We start from the raw sequence: 19662 nt of genomic DNA, 5'->3' as shown, positions 1-19662 counted from the left end.
GTACATTCAATTATAGAAAACCCATGTGAATGAAAGCTTGTGCGTTCAGTGTGCAGTGTTCTACTTCTCGCCATATTCAGTGGGGACTAATTGAAAAACTGTGCCATGAGTTGTACAGTGATATAGTCATTAATATTTTCCTCCGCCATTGGTGTTGGGGACTATTTGTGTACATTTCAGAACAACTCAAGTTGTTTTAGTTGCATTGGACAGTTTTACCTCCCAAGCATTACCATATTCTGCCATAAGACCCAAGTCTTAAAGATAAAATATACTTTTTGTGGCAGTTTCATTTAAATTGCTTTGATACGTTTTTACATTTTAAACTGGTATGTTTTATTTATAGTTACCAATATGTTTTGAAAGGATTGTATATGATTGGCACCACAACATATCACATCTTTCCTAGGTGTACAGCCAGCCATAGACATCCATGTTTTATGAATGTAAATAGAGAGGGGAGTTGGGACTTTAAATGAAGCACCCAAAGGTGCCTCCATCCCAATAATGAGTAGAAACTAAAAAGGGAGTTGGGACTTTAAATGAAGCAACTGGATAGTGGAGGTATATGCACAATATCGAAATTTATTAAATAACATTTAAAATACATAGTTCATCTTGTATATGTAACATAGAGCATGCATAGGGCCTGAACATGATGTATAAAAATGGTGTATAAAAAAGTACATGCAAACAACGTATGATCAAAGTAATGGACATATAAATATCAATGGCAGAAAGCCCGATGCTGGTACATGCGTCCACATGGTATATGTGCATTCATCAATGAGTATATAAGTAAGATCATAAAGTAAACTGGTTGTAACTGGATGAGTATCAGTCCATATGGGGTGTAGTTGTGGCATCAAGTGTAGCTCGATGCGTTTCATGGGTTATCCCACTCGTCAGGAGCAGATGCGATAGACATACCTATGGATTATATATATATATATATATATATATATATATATATATATATATATATATATATATATATATATATATATATATATAAAGATGGAGTAAACCATACTCTAAAGAGAATTTGTTTATCATATTTTTTTGATGTATAAAGATGGTTGACCAACCACACTCACCCACTAGGACAGTAAATGCAATGCGGGACAGCCAGCACAATGTTGGCCGAGGACATAACTCCACCACGGGAGCTGAGGCGGCATAATTCAAGGATGCAACATCAGGCAGTGTGAGGGAGTGTAGGGTATGGCTGGAATCTCCATGTGACAAACAATAGTGTATATTCCATAAAACAGGGCCATCTGGGAACAAATATTAAATGTATGTATAGTTATAAACAATAATATATTGGAAGTAATAGAAGTCCTTTTTTCTTGTCGTTTGATGGTGCAGTTTTTACACTAGTATTCCGCTCAATCTTTTTCACGTGGCGACTCTTTTAGTTCTTCACATCCCTCCACATCTATATAACTATGAATTTCATAGACATAGCTTTTTTACTAAACCCCTAGCAGCACGTAAACCTTGCCTTTATCTCCTATGGAACACACTGGGTTCATCATTAAAAAATATTATTATTACTTCCAATATATTATTGTTTATAACTATACATACATTTAATATTTGTTCCCAGATGGCCATGTTTTATGGAATATACACTATTGTTTGTCACATGGAGATTCCAGCCATACCCTTCACTCCCTCACACTGCCTGACGTTGCATCCTTGAATTATGCCGCCTCAGCTCCCGTGGTGGAGTTATGTCCTCGGCCAACCCTGTGCTGGCTGTCCCGCATTGCATTTACTGTCCTAGTGGGTGAGTGTGGTTGGTCAACCATCTTTATACATCAAAAAAATATGATAAACAAATTCTCTTTAGAGTATGGTTTACTCCATCTTTTTATATATATATATATATATATATATATATATATATATATGATAGGTATGTCTATCGCATCTGCTCCTGACGAGTGGGATAACCCACGAAACACGCCGAGCTACACTTGATGCCACAGTTACACCCCATATGGACTGATACTCATCCAGTTACAACCAGTTTACTTTATGACCTTATATATTCATTGATGAATGCACATATACCATGTGGACGCATGTACCAGCATCGGGCTTTCTGCCATTGATATTTATATGTCCATTACTTTGATCATACATTGTTTGCATGTACTTTTTTATACACCATTTTTATACATCATGTTCAGGCCCTATGCATGCTCTATGTTACATATACAAGATGAACTATGTATTTTAAATGTTATTTAATAAATTTCGATATTGTGCATATACCTCCACTATCCAGTTGCTTAATTTAAAGTCCCAACTTCCTTTTAAGTTTCTACATGTTTTGTGAATGAGTCGTAAAGCACAATATATTGTGCAGCATGGAAAACCAGAGAATACATATCCCGTGTGCAATTACGAATAACATATAGAAACTGTTTTTTTTTTTTTTTTTTTTTTTTAATTCAGTTTTGGATAGAGTAGGGAAGGGTTCGGGTTAGACTTTCTCTCAAGTTTTTATTGCTGTGTGAGAGAGGATTGGAGAGATTCACCACTATATTTGTACTAGTGACCCTTTTCCTCAAAACAGAAAGTGAGAGGAATTCCAGAATTTATGAGTTGTCCTCAGAACTAGAACAAGACTAAGGGAAAACTTTCTAATAGGGACACATGAATTCCTGTCACTTTGGGAGATTTCCATCAGTATCCTGTTGCACCTCTGAGACAGACAGTGAAGAGAGTTTTCCAATGGTAGTCGGACTGCAAAACAAGAACTTGGCTGAGATTTTAACCCTTCCCTACTCTAGACAAAACAAAAACAAAAAAAATGATTAATATATTCTTTTAGTCATACCTTTTATTGGGTCTGTGAGAGCAGTGCATTTTGTTACAGTATAATTTTCATAGATGCATAAGCTTTCGTCTTGTTTTAATTGCCTACTATATAACTATGTAAATAAAAGTGTTAGGTATTTCCCACTATTACAATTTTATACCATCTGCCTGCATCTAAATAGATATTCTGATAAGAGGGATTCAAAATCCACTCATTAATTTGTGCAGATGGAAAAGCAGTCAGTAGCCATTTTGATAACCCCATGAGAGCACAAAGGCTCAGGTAGCTAATGCATATATTCTGAAACTCGGTTCATGCCAGCAGCATTGGGATACGTTAGGTATTCAGTGTGTGTTAGAGAACTAATCAAAGGCTGCTTCACAGGCACGCTAGAGAATAGTAAAATACATGCAAAAGTGAATTAATTAGATTAACACAATATAATATGCATTTATAGAGCAGCTTGAAAAACTTGTTGCTCATACTAAAAAGGTCTGAGCATGTCTTTTGCAGTGCAGATGCACTGTCCCCACAATAGATTTATTTAGAGGAGCACTCTTCAACTCCAGCCTCGAGCATGGGGGTTAGGATAACACTTCCCTGTTTACTAACTAGCTATTACACACCCAAGTGTCAGCTTACTACATGTGCGCTAATGAAAATCTTTGTAATGTAATCTATGTTGAAGCTTCATAAAATGTTAAAATAAAGGAAGATAATCTCAAGAAATAATTTTATTACATTAAAATTAAACCTTCAATTAAAATGAAAATAACCTTTTTGCCCAAAGTTGGTTTCCCATTTTCATCTGGTTATAGTACATTAAGCCAGTGCTTGCCTAGAAATCATTTTGCTGGTGATCACACCAAATATAAAGGTCTAGGGACACAAGCTTTTGCCCTGTTTGAATGCATCCCAGTTATTTTTCATTCAGACACCTATTCTCTGGAAGCTTCACCATGCTAATTAGCAGTTAGTATTCCTCTTGATGGGCAATGCTCTTCTCTTGGCTATCACAACGCTCTTCCTGGTGTCTTTCTACAATATTCTAGGCGTCCCCCTTGCTGTTTTCTGGCTTCATAATTGCTGTAGCAATTTGGTGCATTGGGACATCGTGCTGGGGATATTTTGCCACTGAAGACTGTAATCGATTTTAAAATCCAGCATGTTATTCAGCCTGCCAGCATTCATTTATGCATAAGTATCAGTTTCTTAGTAAATACTGTATGATTTTCAAATTCTAACATAGGGACCCGGCTGCACCATCTCTCTCAAAATTGCTTTATTTATTGCATGAGGTTTGTGAATTTGTGCTATTCTGACGGAGCTGAACACTGATTGTGCTATCCTCTATCAGTATTTAATTTGATTTCATTAATTTCATTTAATTTTCTGTTGCAACGCTTTTTGCTTGCCAAAAAAAAAAATGCACTTCATATACCCTATGAATATACCCTAACCATCCAAAGCTTTAAAGTAACAAGGGCCACATTATATGCAGAGTTGCTGGTCTCTGTGTTCTTGTCACTTATGAATTCATGCTACAGTTCGTGGTTAGGGGATATTGGATATAATATCAATGTTTTACTGGAAGAACTTGGCTTTCCTTCTTATTGTTGCTAGGGGACCAATGAACGAATTTAGCGTCTTGAAAAAAAAAGAAAACATGAGTGTTGGCTATCAGCTTTCAGTCATGTTGTTACGTTGCTCTGTTAGCAGTTCCTGACAGGAATTATGTGCATCTATCTAGCTATCTGTCTAGCTATCTATGTATCTTTCTATCTTCTGTGTAGTATATGTGAATTTAGAACAACCTAGGTATGCTTTGTTAATCTTAAATGATATACTGTGTAAGTGATAAAGTGAAAAGTGCACAAACATACCTTTAGTGCCTGCCTGCTACCTCCAGATAAAAAGTATCCCACCTGCCCAGCCACCAGTGCTGAATCTGACAGCTGTTGCCTCCACAATATTTACAGCCTGCTTCTGAAATCTTTCTTGTTCCTTGGCCGCACCTGCACAGCGTGCCTTCATAGACATATATAGCATATTTTCCCAGGGCTGGAGAATGCTCAGAAGTTGGTCACTTGGGTCAGTGGGAAGCTACTGTGCAGGTGCTGCCAATGGCAAGGAAAATTTCAGCCACATATTCTAAACCAGCTTTTTTCAATCACGGTGCCTTCAGGTTTCTTCAGGGGTGCCTTGGCAAAATGCATAAAAATTGCTCAAAAATTGTATACAAGCCAGTGGGTGGATCAAGCCTGCCTTTTAGTTACACAAAGCCACAGGTTTTTATTGTGGGCATCATATTATTGTGCATCATTACAACCCTCTAGCTGCCGGCATCCTAACAATCAGTGGTGTCATTGGTAAATAAGGAGGTTGTCGGGGGCCTGCACAGCATCCTTGTTTGCCTCTCCCCTACCCTTCTCCCTCAGCACTGGGGTCACATTAACTGAGAGAGGGAGATAAAATGACGGAGAAGAGAAACCTTGGAATACTAGTCTGTACCAGTGTGCAAAGGTGGTGTTTGCTTTGGAAGAATAAATCACCTCTAATGTTGGGTGTACTACTTGTGCAGATGTTGCTGCATTATGTAAAACTATTACTTTTGTTTTTTACGTTTTAGAATGGGGTGCCTCGAGATTGTGCATAATTTGCAAGGGTGTCCTGACTGAGAAAAGGTTGAGAAACACTGTTCTAAACATTGAAAAAGGCTGTGACTATCAGTTAGAGGGAAGTATATATGTGGAGCTGAGGAGGAAAACTCAGCTCTTTAAACTAGAGTTGTAACTCCTTTATTTGATGTCTTCATCACTAAAATCTTTAGAACACAAAATCTCACATTTTTTTTAAGACTCTTGAAAATCTAGTATACAAGCCAAGGGCAGGTTATGCCACAGGATAATTATAAGTCTGGAATGCTGTCTCTGGTATGACACTTTAGATGTAATGGGGTGCTGACATGAATTAAGTGTCTTAAGAAATGTAATTTGTGTCAGCATGTTTAGCAGCCTGGGGAGAGGAATGTCTGGATTGGAAGACTCACTACTTCATGTGTTTGTGGGCACTAGATACTAATGAAAACCCACCGGCTTGTGCTAAACAGTGAAGATGGGCATAGACTAGAGCTGCATGATTCTGGCTAAAATGAGAATCACAATTTTTTGCTTAGAATAAAGATCACGTTTCTCTCATGATTCTCATGGCGTAACATCATCTTTCACATTATACAAAAAAATTGTGCTAACATTACTGTTTCGTTTTTTTCTTTTTTATTCATTAAAGTGTATTTTTTCACAAAAAGTTGCGTTTGAAAGACCGCTGCACAAACAGTGTGACATAAAATTATACAACAACCGCCATTTTATTCTCTAGGGTCTCTGCTAAAAAAAAATATATATATGTATATATATATAATATATATATATATATATATATATATATATATATATATATATATAATGTCACTTTGTTTTTAATTATCGGCCATGTTAAGAGAATCTTGGCAGGCTGCCTGTATTTTTTTTTTTTTTTGTCAGCTGTCAAAAGTGAGCAGAGAACTTTCTGCACTTGTTATATAGAATCAGGAAATGCTGTTTTAAAGTGGTTGTAAACCCTTTTATGTGACATTTACCTATAGGTAAGCCTAGAATAAGGCTTACCTATAGGTAGTAGAAATATCTCCTAAACGTGCGCCGTTTAGGAGATATTTCAATTGTAGTGCACCGATGTTGTCATCGGTGCATGCGCTGTGAAAAAACGGCCCACTGTGCTGTTTCTTCTCGCAGCGTGTGCCGTGACTGACGGGTCCTGCACGGGAGTGACATCACGGTTCCGGACAGTCACAGAGCCGGAGTCCACGGAAGGAAGAGGGGCGAAGATGGACGCTGCCTGCACAGGGGACAGTGTGGGCTTCATTTGCAGGTAAGTGTCATATAATGAGCTAGTATGCGATGCAAGCCAACAGTGGCTTTCGTTTTCTCTTGAGGTTGCTTAAAATGCGCTGCTTACATATTTGTCACTCCCGACTGAACAAGTATGCGCTCTATTTATCTTTTGACAAAACTTTATAGTTGATCAGATGATGCTGTTCCTTGGAGGCAGAGTTAAAGTACATCTACACCAAAGCGTTTTTCTTTTTGGCTAGAGTTGGGAAACCCTCTGTCAATTTTTTTTTTTTAAACCATCTGTGCCCCATTGAAAAAGATTTTCCTTTACTTCCTGTCCTTAGACATAAGTGGACATGGAAAAAAAATCTCTCTAGAGTGAGGGAAATCTCTTCTTAGATAACTGTCACTCCATTGGAAGACTCCCCCACATTTCTTGTTCTGATGACAATTCTGGGTTTTTCCTCACTTTTATTCCTAGTGACGTTGGTTACCAGGCACAGATAGAAGGCAAACAACCAGAAAAAGAACAGCGCTCTCGCAACCCCTACAAAAAGTTAAAAAAAAGTACCATCAAAACATAAACACACAACTGTAAAGTTCATAAGAAAAGTTCAATTAGTGTGCTAAGTGCTAAAAAAAATTTCCAAAGGTAGTGAAAAGGTGACACCAAAATAAATCATGGTCAAATGGATACTAGCACACATTTATTGGGGCTCCTGCAGCTTTAAGAGACTCTACAAGTTGCTCAGCAGCATGAGGAGAGAGATAGAAGAGCTTCTTACAGTGTAGTAAAAGTGCACCTATATTCATTAATGCTCAGGCATTGAAAATGAAACTAAAACACCGTTACACCTGTGTTCCAAACGGCAAAAGTGATATGTCGCAGAAAGTCCTGCCCAATGCGTTTCATCAGCAGCTGCTGACATCAGAGGTCCCGTTCTCTTTAGAAGAGTACTGATTGTGTTTATATGCATTTATCCAACGGGAACTGCAGCTTTTGTAAAGAGAAAATATTCTGTAAATTATTCGCCCCTCCTTCTTTCATCCTCCTTATCAATTCACAGAATATCTTGTAAATTTGTGTACAGAATACAAGGCATTCTGTGAATAGAGGTGGGGAGAGGAGGACCAGACAAACTATGTGCACTTCCTGTGCACTAATTTGGAAGTGTACTTTCCGGCATCAATGAAAATATGATTTTTGAAGCACACAGCAGTGATCCAGAACTAGGGTAATAATCATCAAGTTTGACTTGTGGTTTGTACATTGCTCTGCCTGGCTGCACTTGTAAATCCAATTAATAAAATCCTCCTATAAGACCCTCTTAATTGTATTAAAAAAACAAAGCGGCAGCATCCTGTAAGTAGACAAGAAGTGGCTGCAACAAATCTGCAGGAGATGTACAGCACTGAGATGCAACAAGACATGATAAAGTGAAAATACATTTTATTTAAAAAAAAAAAAAACTGCCATTTTTATAACACAATGCTTTAGCTAACTAAATGGCCTTCACTTTTGGTTTACATTTACTTTAACCACTTGCCCACTGGGCACTTATACCCCCTTCCTAACCAGGCCAATTTTCAGTTTTCAGCGCTCTCACAGTTTGAATGACAATTACTCAGTCATGCAACACTGTACCCATATAAAATGTTTGTACTTGTTCACACAAATAGAGCTTTCATTTGGTGGTATTTAATCACCACTAGGTTTTTTACGCTATAAACTAAAAAAGACCGAACGTTTTGTAAAAAAAAAAAAAAAAAAAAAAAAAAAGCATTTTTCTTTTTCTGTTATGTATATATGCAAATTTTGTCCAAAAGTTATACTGCTAGATATCTTTGGTAAAAATAACTCAAATAAGTATATATTTGGTCTTTGTGAAAGTTATAGAGTCTACAAGCTATGGTGGCAATCATTGAAAATTGATTACACCTGATGTACTGATGGCCTATCTCATTTCTTGAGACCCTAACAACCCAGGAAAGTACAAATACCCCCCAAATGACCCCTTATTGGAAATTAGACAGTCCAAGGTATTTTATTAAGGGGCATGGTGAGTTTTTTGAAGTTGTAACTCTTTCCCACAATTCTTTACAAAATGAAGATTTTTTTTTTTTTTTTTTACAAAATTGTCATATTACCAAGTTATTTCTCACACACTGTATGGGCATACCTGCAACTACAACCCAAAATACATTCTGCTGCTACTCCTAAATATGTGTGAAACTTTTACACAGCCTGGCCACATACAGAGGCTCAACAAGCAAGTAGCACCTCCAGGCATTCTAGGAGCATAAATGACACATATAATTTCCTGACAACCTATCATACTTTTGAAGGCCCTAGAGCACCAGTGCACTGAAAATGCCCACAAAATGACCCTATTTTGGAAAGCAAACACCCCAACGTATATTGTATGAGGCATTATAAGTCTTTTGAACCAGTCATTTTTTTCCTCGTTTTTGGAAAACGTAGACAGAAAATTTAAACACGTTTTTTTTTTTTGACACAGAGTTGTCCATTTATGAGATATTTCTAACACATAGCATGTGCATACCACAAATTACACCCCAAAATACATTCTGCTACACCTGAGTATGGTGTTACCACATATGTGAGACTTTTACACAGCCTGGCCACATACAGAGGCCCACATTCAGAGGGCACCATCAGGCATAAAATAAAAAAATAAAGACTACCTATTACACTTTTTTGTGGGGCACTGATGTGGCACGGAAGAGCACTGATGTGGCATGAATGACCACGGATGAGTCATGGATGAGGCATGGATGAGTGCTGATGTGGCATGGATGAGGCACAGATGGGCATGAATGAGGTACGGGTGAGGCACTGGTGAGTGGTGCTGCAGTTTCCCTCCTCTCTGTGTACAGCGTGTGAGGAGAGAACTGAACTGAACATACGCCGGCTTGTTGACAAGTGATCACTCCTTCACTGGACGGATCGATCACATGGTAAAGGGCTGCTGTCATTGGCCCTTTTCACCAGATCTGTGATGCGCCAGGTCTGGAGGACCCGACGGTCGTAGACATTACCGGTGTGCACGGGAAGCACAATTCTAGGAGGACGTCATTGTACGCCCTCCCAGAATAAGTTGACAGTGCTGTAGCTGTCATTCGGCTATGGCCCGGTTGGCAAGTGGTTAATTCAAAAAAATATATCTGTGGCTTAGTTCATTTTAAATATTTGGTTTAAAATAGTGTGACAGTATGAGATGCTGTCACTGTGAAGTTGGTCGTTTGGGGGGACACAGGGTGTGCACATTGGCTCGGTGCAGGATTGGAGAAAACTGCTTCCGCAGCTTTCTCTGGGTTTTGGTATCCCTGAGTGGGGTTCTGTAGTTTGGAGATTCCATAATGTCTTGGGTGGGACGGAATCTCCAACCCTGTGTTAAGGTTTTGTGGAGGACCAGCAGGGTGTGTGCTCAGGTGAGCACAGTCCTTATAAGGAAGGTATAGAAATACCTCAGAGCTTCCAGTTTGAGACTGCACCACCCAAGGGTGACAGGAGGTCTCCAGGAGTCAGAGGCTGCAGGTGGCAGCCAGAGCACATGTGTGTCTGAAAGAGACAGGTAATGGCCTGAGGACTAAGTCGAGAGTGAAGCTGTTTGCTTTGAAGAGCCTATGGTCTGAGGACCAGCATAAAGAGCAGAGGTACTGCTAGAGAGAGAGCCAGGTGGGCTAGTATTTTCGGTTAGGCATATCGGTGGAAGAGAACCCCTGTGAGGAAAACATATGTTGGACTTTTGCTTTGTTTTTGCCTTTTCTAATAAACATGGGCTGCCATGCCCTCAAATATAGTTCCTGACTACTGTAAATTGCCTGAAAATCTACCACTAGAGCTAATGGTCTCTCAGGTTACAATAGGAAATGCTACTTAAAACTTTAACTCACATAGTTTTATCATCTATTATTTTATGTAACCAGTCAGTTAAAGAAACAAGAGGCATGACAGACATTAAGGCTTAAAATCTTTTGTTTTCCAAAATTTAATAACATATAATCATCTATTTAAAAACATAAATACATGATTAAAAATAGAAGTTTAACCTAACTGAAGTTGTTGGACCCACTAAGGGTTACCCATATTGGTGTCATGCACATGGGCCTACCAAGTTTAGCATATGAGCAACTGATCTGGTAAATTTTAGGCAAACTTTATACTTCCCAGATACTTTCTATAAAATGCATTTAGTGCCAAAAAAACAGGCTAAACAGTTTGTAGACGCATACATTTTTTGTTTGATAATGCAGCTAGACTGAAGGCATCTAGAAACATTTAGGTGGGTATTTAGCCAAAGAAAAGCATTACATACTTCCATGAGGGTACAGAAATCTCCACAGGCATCTGGACGCATGTATTTTGACACCTGTGTACCTCAGAGGGGACAGTATCCTTTTTTTTTTTTTCTCCATCCTGGATCCTCTTTATGTAGTTAAGATGATCTGGAATTACTTTTCTGCATACTTTTTCCAACCAAAGATCAATGTGTGAGGTTTTTCTAATCAGCAACTTCCTCACTGTAATTAATAAAGTTTACAGCTGCAAAGACCAATGAGTTTTCAATTAGTGGGCTTCCTTGCTGTAAATAGATAAAATATGGCCGCCTGCCGTCATACCTCACTCTTCAGCATAGAGAGACTCTGTAAAGCAAATAAGAGCCAACAAAGACGATAAACCTAAACTTATTTGTTTAGGCAAAATGTTATATTATTCAAAGCTGCCTTGATTTACCGTTAACCACTTCAATACTGGGCACTTTCACCTCCTTCCTGCCCAGGCCAATTTTCCGCTTTCAGCACTGTCTCATTTTGAATGACAATTGCGGGGCCATGCAACACTGCACCCAAATTTAATTTTTATCATTTTTTTCACACAAATAGAGCTTTCTTTTTATGGTATTTATTCACCACTGGGTTTTTTATTTTTTGCTAAACACATGGAAAAAAAAATTAAAAGTTTGAAAAAAAACATATTTCTTAGTTTTGGTTATATCATTTTGCAAATAAGTAATTTTTTTTTCACTGATGAGGCTGCACTCATGGGCAGCACTAATGGGGCTGCTCTGATAATCTGTGTAAACCATGTGCTGACAGGCTTGCCAGTTAACAGCTCTCCTTTCCTCCCACAGACACAAGGGAAGAAAGGACTGCCGATAAAATGCAATCCATGTGGTTCAAAAAGCACTGTATATTATTCAGTTGGTCCCATATATCTTCATTTCATCTTCAGTGTAATCTTCCCACAACTACATGTGCCACACAGTGCAACGCTTCCACCAATTATGTCTTTTTGGGTGTGCGCTCATCTGGAATATTGGACCTCTTAAATTATAGGGCATCAAATAAGACGTATACCCCACAGGGGTTAATCCTCTGTCCCCTCTCCTTAAAGTGGTTGTAAACCCTTGCATATACCCAGTGAAGTGTCTGGCTTCAGGTGGTACACAGAGATTAAACAAATCCTCCTACATAAGATGTGGTGTTCTTCTGCAGTCTTGTGTTCTCTACATCCATTCAAAGACCAGAATCTATAAAGCTTTTCTAAGCTGTCAGAAAAAAAGGGAGCACAGAGCTGAAGTTACACTCTGCAAAGCTCAGTGAGGAGACCTGATTGGAGGAAAGGGACACCCCCCTTTTCACACAGCCCACAGGAACGGAGCTGAGGCTGTCAACCACAGGCTGTGTGCTGGAGATCCCTCCCCATTACCTTTTTTTGTTTCTTGGTTTCTGGAATAGTTGTCAGAAGTGATTCAGGCTGATAGCAGAGGAACAGAATAACAGGCAAAAATGACACTTATGCCATGTACACACGATCGGAAATGCCACCAGCAAAACTCCGATGAGAGCTTTTTGTCGGAAAATGCGACCGTGTGTATGCTCCATCGGTCTTTTGCTAGCAGAATTCCAGCCAGCAAAAGATTGAGAGCATGTTCTCTATTTTTTGGTCGGGGAAAGTTTCTATCCGAAAATGTGATCGTCTGTATGCAATTTGGACGCGCAAAAAATCATGCATGCTCGGAAACAATTCGACGCATGCTCGGAAGCATTGAAGGCAAGCTTGAGTGGAAATCCGTCGGAAAAACTATCCAAGTTTTTTCAGACGGAAATCCTGAGTGTGTCTACGTGGCATTAGTTCTCTGAATTTAGACCAGTACACACAGTTCCAAAGCCTAGGATAGCAAGGCTCCCTGGCTTCTCTCTCTCTCCCTCCCTTCTCCTAGCTAACAAACTCACTGGGACTGCACTGCCCATGGTCAAAATGGTTGTAAACCTCAGACTTGAAACATGAACAAAACATATCCCTCTATAGTGTGTACTTGTCTCAATTAAAATAACTAAGTGTAATTTATTTCTGCTGCTTTGTTCCTCTGCTGTCATCATGAACCACTTCTAACAAGTTTTTCTGACACCAATAGAAAAAACGTGATGAGGAGGGAGCTCCAGCCTCACCTCTGCCTGTGTGCTGTATGAAGGGGCATGTCCCTTCCCTCCAATCGGCTCTCAGAGCTCTCCTCACTGAGCTCTGCAGAGTTTAACTTCAGCTTTCCACCCCCTTTTTTCTGAACTCCCAGACAAGCTTATAAATTCAGCACTTTGAACTGATGTTGAAGAGAAGACTGCGCCTTGTGTAGGAGGATTTGTTTAATCTCAGTATTAGGGTAGTCCTTTCACTGGGAAGGACTACCCTAATAGACTGAAGGTTTAGAGAAGCAGCACTGAGAGAGCAGGGAGCCAGCAGGATTGAAAGATGTAATTTACAACTGTAAAATTGTAAAAATAAAAAAAGACTAACACAAATCTCTGCCCTTCTGACTGACACCATCCATGGTCCTACTGACACCAACCCCTGCACTACTGACACTGTCCACTGTGTTACTTTTTCCTTATCAAATTTGTTTATTGAATTTTAACAATTAGTATACATAAGTACATATGGTGGCAGCAAAAGAAAAGATCACATATGTGATAATAATATTGAGTTGTAGTTCCAACATACATAAACTAAAAGTAGCTTAACTAAAACAATTTTAGCATGGATCTAACTACTCAAAGATTGTGTCATACATTATATAAGAGAGGATAAAACCAACTTAGACCAGGTTAATATAAGATGACCTCAGATAAAAAAAAAGGTCTTAATTATTATCAAGAGTATAGTTTTTAAATTAAAAAGAAAAACAAGAAACAATTTATTATAGAATCTAAAATCTTATACTACATATTGGAACTATGTACAATTGGTATAATGATAACCAAGACAATAAAAGTTTTAAAGAGTAAATTGAAAGAGGAGAGATTGAATAGGGGGAAAAAGTAGAAGAGCGAAAGAAGATAAAAGAAAAAGTAATCTTAGGTAGGAGGAAAAATAGATAGGGAAGAAAGGAATGAGCAGTAGTAGGTGTCCCCAGGGTAGTACATGGTAATAAAAACATGCCATGAATGCAGAGAATAGAAGTATAAATTGAGATTACCAAGGTCTTAGTAGGGAAGCATCAAAATTGGAAGGCACAAAGTGAGTCACCCAGGGATTCCATATATTCTCAAAGTTGGATTTTATCTTGAGTTATAGCCTCTGTTTTGGCATGGATCATTGCTTGATTGACTCAGCAATTATTAAGGACAGGGATTTCCATGCTTTGGTAATTGTTTGTTTTGCGTCTGTAGTGATTGTAATAGGAGTTTGAATTGGCGGTAGGAGAGAGTGGCCAGTTTTAAATTTAAAAGTGCTATTGTAGGATCAGGATTGATAGGGATTTCAAACAGTGTTGAAATCATAAGAAATACATCTTTCCAGAAATTTACCGGGCAATCCCACCAAGTATGAAGAGCCACAGCAATGAAAACAAGATGGGGAATAATTTGGAGCATATTTCGCAATTCTGACAGGGACCAAATACCACCGTGTGAGTACTTTGTAATTTGTCTCTAAGGCAGCTATGTTTTGTGAGGATGACTTAGTTGTGATCCAAATCTTATCCCAATTGGCTGCTTCCAACGAAAACCCAAGATCCACCTCCCACTTAGCCACATATGATGGTGGGTCTGAGTTGGGTTTAGTAATAAGATGAGTGTAAAGAGTTGAAATAAGTCACTTAGTATGTGGGTCATATTTACATATATTTTCAAAGCACGTTAATTTAGCTAAATGAATTCTTCCTTGTATATAGGGCATAAAAAAGTTTTAATCTGAAGATATCGAAAGAGCTCTGAATTAGGAAGTTTATGACTTTCACATAAGTCAGGGAAAGATTTGAATGAAGTAGAGGATGCTAGTTCAGAGCTAAATTAGTAGAGGTCCATGCTTTAAAAGATTTAGGGGGAGACCAAGCAGGATAGAAAAGTGGATTTTAAAAAATGATAAAAGAGGTATATGGGGATATTGTAGTCCATTTACTAATATAAACGTATCCCAAATGGCTAGTGTATGTTTAGTTATAGGATCATTGAGTTGTTTTTTTTACGGTCAGAGGAATTGGACCATATGAGGTTGGTTATTGAAAGTGGGTCGCAATCTATTGATTCCAGCGCAACCCAAAGCGGAATTTCATGTTTGCGTGATATTTAGGGATATGGGCTAAATGAGCTGTATGGTAATAGCTAAAATTAAAATTAGGAAACCCTAGTCCCCCTTTTGGCTTTGGAAGGTAAAGAGTGTGTTTGGGCAGACAGGGTTTCAATGTGCCCCAAACTAAAGTTAATGCCTTACGGTGTAATATTCTGAGAAAGTATGCTGGAACAGGGATAGGTAAAACTCAAAAAAGATAAAGAATTTGGGGCAGTTTAGCCATCTTTATTACATTCATTTTACCTATCCAAGATAATGGTAGAGAGGACCATTGTGTCAGAAGATTAGATATTTGATGCAAAATTGGACGATAATTGGCAGTGAAAATGTCAGAAAGATTGGGTGTGAGAGTTATCCCTAGGTAAAGAAGGCATGAAGTGGACCATAAGAAAGGGAAGGATGTTTGCGCTTGTTGTAAAATATGAGGAGGTAAAGATATATTTAAGGCTATAGATTTTACTTATAAGATTAGGAGCAGAAATATGAGGGGATGACATAAAGATTAAGATATAAGCAGCAAATAGGCAACGTTTTCTGTATGTTGGTGACCAGCTAAATCTAGACCTTTAATAGAGGGGTCAGTATGGATTGATTGAGCAAAGGGTTCAATAAGTAGGGCAAATAGGAGTGGGGAAAGTGAACATCCCTGACGTGTACCCCTACAGATGTCAAATAGGTTTGATTTATATCCAGCATATTAACATGAGCTTTGGGATTTTTGTATAATGAGGAGACCCAGCTAAAATGAGGACCAAATCCCCAACGCTGCAGGACAAAATGTAGGTAATGCCACAAAACTGTATAAAATGCTTTTTTGATATCTAAAGATAAGAGATAGACGGGTATTTGTCATGATTTAGCTGCTTGAATTAGTAAAATAGTCCTGCGTACATTATCTGCCACTTGGCACTGTGGGATAAAGCCAACCTGGTCGTTATGACTTTCACTAGTAACTTAATGTCAAGGTTGAGTAATGATATGGGTCTATAGTTAGAACAAGATGTATCGTCTGACTGAGGTTTGGGGATCATTGAAATTATAGCTGTTAATGTTTCGGGGAGAAAGGATTGATCGTTAAGGAGTGAATTAAATGTGTCTGTTAACATTGGAGCAAGGATATGAGATAATTTCTTATAGTATAGGACAGAGAAGCCATCTGGGCCTGGATGTTTATTTGGTTTAGGAGAGTTAATTGCTAATTTAATTTCAATAGCTATAATGGGGCTTTCAAGACAATCGTGTTGGGCTAAGGAATAGTTGGAAGTTTGATTTGTGAAAAAAAAATGAATCTGCTAAAGTTTCACCAAAAGATCCTTCCTTTTTATGTAAGGAGGTAAGATGTTTTTGAAAGGTGTGGAGGAGCTTTACTGGATTACTAGTAAATGTATCATGAGATAATTTCAGTTGAATTGGTTTAGAGGGGCGATTTAGTTTTTTAAGTGCTCGTGCTAAAAGAGTGTCTGGTTTATTCACTTTAAGATAAAATTTATGTTTAGACTTGCATAACATTTTATCTACAGATTCTGATAAAAAAAAGGTCAAGGTTTAAACGTGCTTTATCAAGCTGTAATTTAGTCACAGGGGTAGGATTGGATTGAAAGATTGTGTGGCATGCATTCAATTCTGCTTATAATTTTTGTTTTAGTTTTTCTCTTTTAAGAAATGAGGCTTGGTGTATACAAACCCCACAGAGAACAGGTTTATGAGCTTCCCATAGGGTCAGTGGGGATATATCAGGGGTCTCATTATTGGCCAGGTAATCTTTTATGGCTATTTCTAGATCAGAGGAGTGTGATGGATGAGATAGGATTGAGTAATTAATATGCCATGTAGAATCTTGTGTTTTGGGTATTAGAGAAGTGAAAGTTGAAAGTTCAGCACAGTGGTCAGTCCATGTAAAAGGGATAATAGATGAAGAAAGGAGTTCAGGGGTCATGCCTATTGAGATCAAAATGTGATCAATATGGGAAAACGATTTATGGGGATGAGGATAAAAAGTAAATTGGCACCTAGCAGGATTGATTTCACGCCAAGAATCTAATAAAGTGTTTTTGAAGAAGTTGTTGGAACTTATGAGATTGAGATCTAGATGCAATAGGAGTTAGGGATTTATCTAACAAAGTATAAAGGACTTGATTTGAATCTCCACAGATTAAAAGTGTGCCCATTTTTATGAGTATCAATTACTTGTAATAAATGGGAGAGGAATGAGGTTGGAAATTTGTTAGGAGCATAGTAGGATACCACTGTGATTAGAGAATCGAATAGATATCCCATGAGTATAAGATAGCGACCTTCTGGGTCTTTGATCTCTGTCAGAAGGGAAAAGGGTGTCATACGATGAAAGGCTATTAGCACCCCTCGTTATTTCGTTTTGGCAGAGGCTGTGAAAACTTGGGGATAAGCTGAACAAAAAATTTTGGGGATGCCTTATCTATGAAATGGATTTCTTGGAGACATACAACATGTGCTTTTGAGGAAGCTAAGGAGCGAAAAACTTTACTTTGCTTTTGTGGGATATTTAGACCTTGTACGTTTAACATAAGGACATTTAAGGGGGCCATCGGTAAATCTTAAAGGAAATATTGTAGTATACTGCATTCATAGATAGTGAGTCCACAATTACCCCGGGGGGGGGGGGGGGCAAGAACCAAGAGGGAAGTAGAGACAGAATAAAGAGGAAGAAAGAGAGTAAGAGTCAAATAATGGTAAGTAAATTGTGCAAATAAGAAAAGTAAAAAGGCGGCGTACTGAGTGCGTAAAAAAAACGCTAACTCCAAGGCCTAGTATCTATCCGAGGAGGTCAAAATGGAGATTGTTGCAATATTTTATATCACACAGTATTTGTGCAGCAGTGTTTTAAACGCAAATTTTTGGAAAAGGGACACTTCCATGAATTTTAAAAAATCCAAACAGTAAAGTTACCCCAATTTTTTTGTATAATGTGAAAGATGATGTTACCCTGAGTAAATAGATACCAAACATGTCAAGCTTTATAATTGCACGCACTCGTGGAATGGTGACAAACTATGGTAGCTATGAATTTCCATAGGCAACGCTTTAAATTTTTTTTACGGTTACCAGGTTAGAGTTACAGAGGACGTCTAGGGCTAGAATTATTGCTCTCGCTCTGACGATCGCGGCGATACCTCACATGTGTGATTTGAACACCATTTACATATGCGGGCGCGACTTCCGTATGCGTTTTCTTCGCTGTGCGAGCTCACGGGGGCGCTTTAAAATTTATTTTTTTTAAATTTATTTTATTTATCTTTAGACTTTTAAATTGTGTTTTTAAAAAAAATGTTTTTTTTTTTTTTACTTTTATTGCTGTCACAAGGAATGTAAACATCCCTTGTGACAGTAATAGGTGGTGACAGGTACTCTTTATGGAGGGATCGGGGGTCTAAAAGACCTCCGATTCCTCCTCTGCACTTCATAGTATTCAGATTGCTGAAAATGGCGATTCTGAATACTGTATATTTTTTTAAATTTGGCGCTATTGGCAGCCGAGTAAACGGGAATTGACGTCATGACGTCGCTTCTGCGTTTACATTGAGAAGGCTGGAACGAAGCCGCCGGAGGCAGCCGATTGGACACTGGGCCTCCCGATCGCACGGGAGGCCCGGTAAGAGTGGCGGGAGGCGGCGGGAGGGGGGATGTCCCCTCCCGCTCCTCTGGTATAACAGCCGAGCGGCTTTTAGCCGCTTCGGTTGTTATATATGGGTAGCCGATCGCCCGCTCTAAACAACGGCCACAAGATGGCTTTTAAGGTCATAAGAAATAGGCTTATTACACAAAATACAGTGATTTTCTTTGGGCTGTTTGAATGTTTCTCATATTTATAGAACAAAGTTCTGATATGTGGATCCTTATGTGTATATGTAGCCAAAACACTTTTCTGGTGGGGGGGAAAGGGACTGTAAAATTAAACTGGAACAAATCCAAATTTTACACCAGCAGAAACACCAAATCACCATATGTGTCGCCAAGATGCACAAATCTGGAGAATCGTTGGTTCGTTTTCTTTCAATGTAATAATTTCTCTGATCTGTTAGATCTGCAAGAATTACACAGTTAAGCAAGCCAGACAATTATGACTTACTGTACATCATTTTCTGCAGATTATGCAAATATTTAGTTATCAAAAAAAAAAAATCTAATTTATGACTTTAACAGACCAATGGAATGTAAACTGGCTAGACCTTGTTGATCCCAGTGTAGTTCTTAATGCCCAAATTCAGGAGTTAGGCAAGATCTACTGTTGCAGTGTCCACCCCCGCCCCCCCCCCCCCCCCCCCCACACACTGCTTGTTTAATCTAGGGGTGCAGAAATAAAGATT

At 38.5% G+C, this 19662-nt stretch overlaps 1 protein-coding gene across 2 annotated transcripts in view; it reads left to right on the top strand.

The window, feature by feature from the left end:
- The window catches only part of TMTC2 (transmembrane O-mannosyltransferase targeting cadherins 2), a 422005-nt gene that overhangs the window by 257960 nt on the left and 144383 nt on the right, over positions 1–19662 (top strand). The window lies entirely within an intron of this gene.

Source organism: Aquarana catesbeiana, linkage group LG03 (genome assembly GCF_042186555.1).
Source record: "Aquarana catesbeiana isolate 2022-GZ linkage group LG03, ASM4218655v1, whole genome shotgun sequence".
Taxonomy (NCBI): domain Eukaryota; kingdom Metazoa; phylum Chordata; class Amphibia; order Anura; family Ranidae; genus Aquarana; species Aquarana catesbeiana.
Note: the sequence above shows the minus strand (reverse complement) of the source record. Positions and strands in the feature narration are given on the sequence as shown.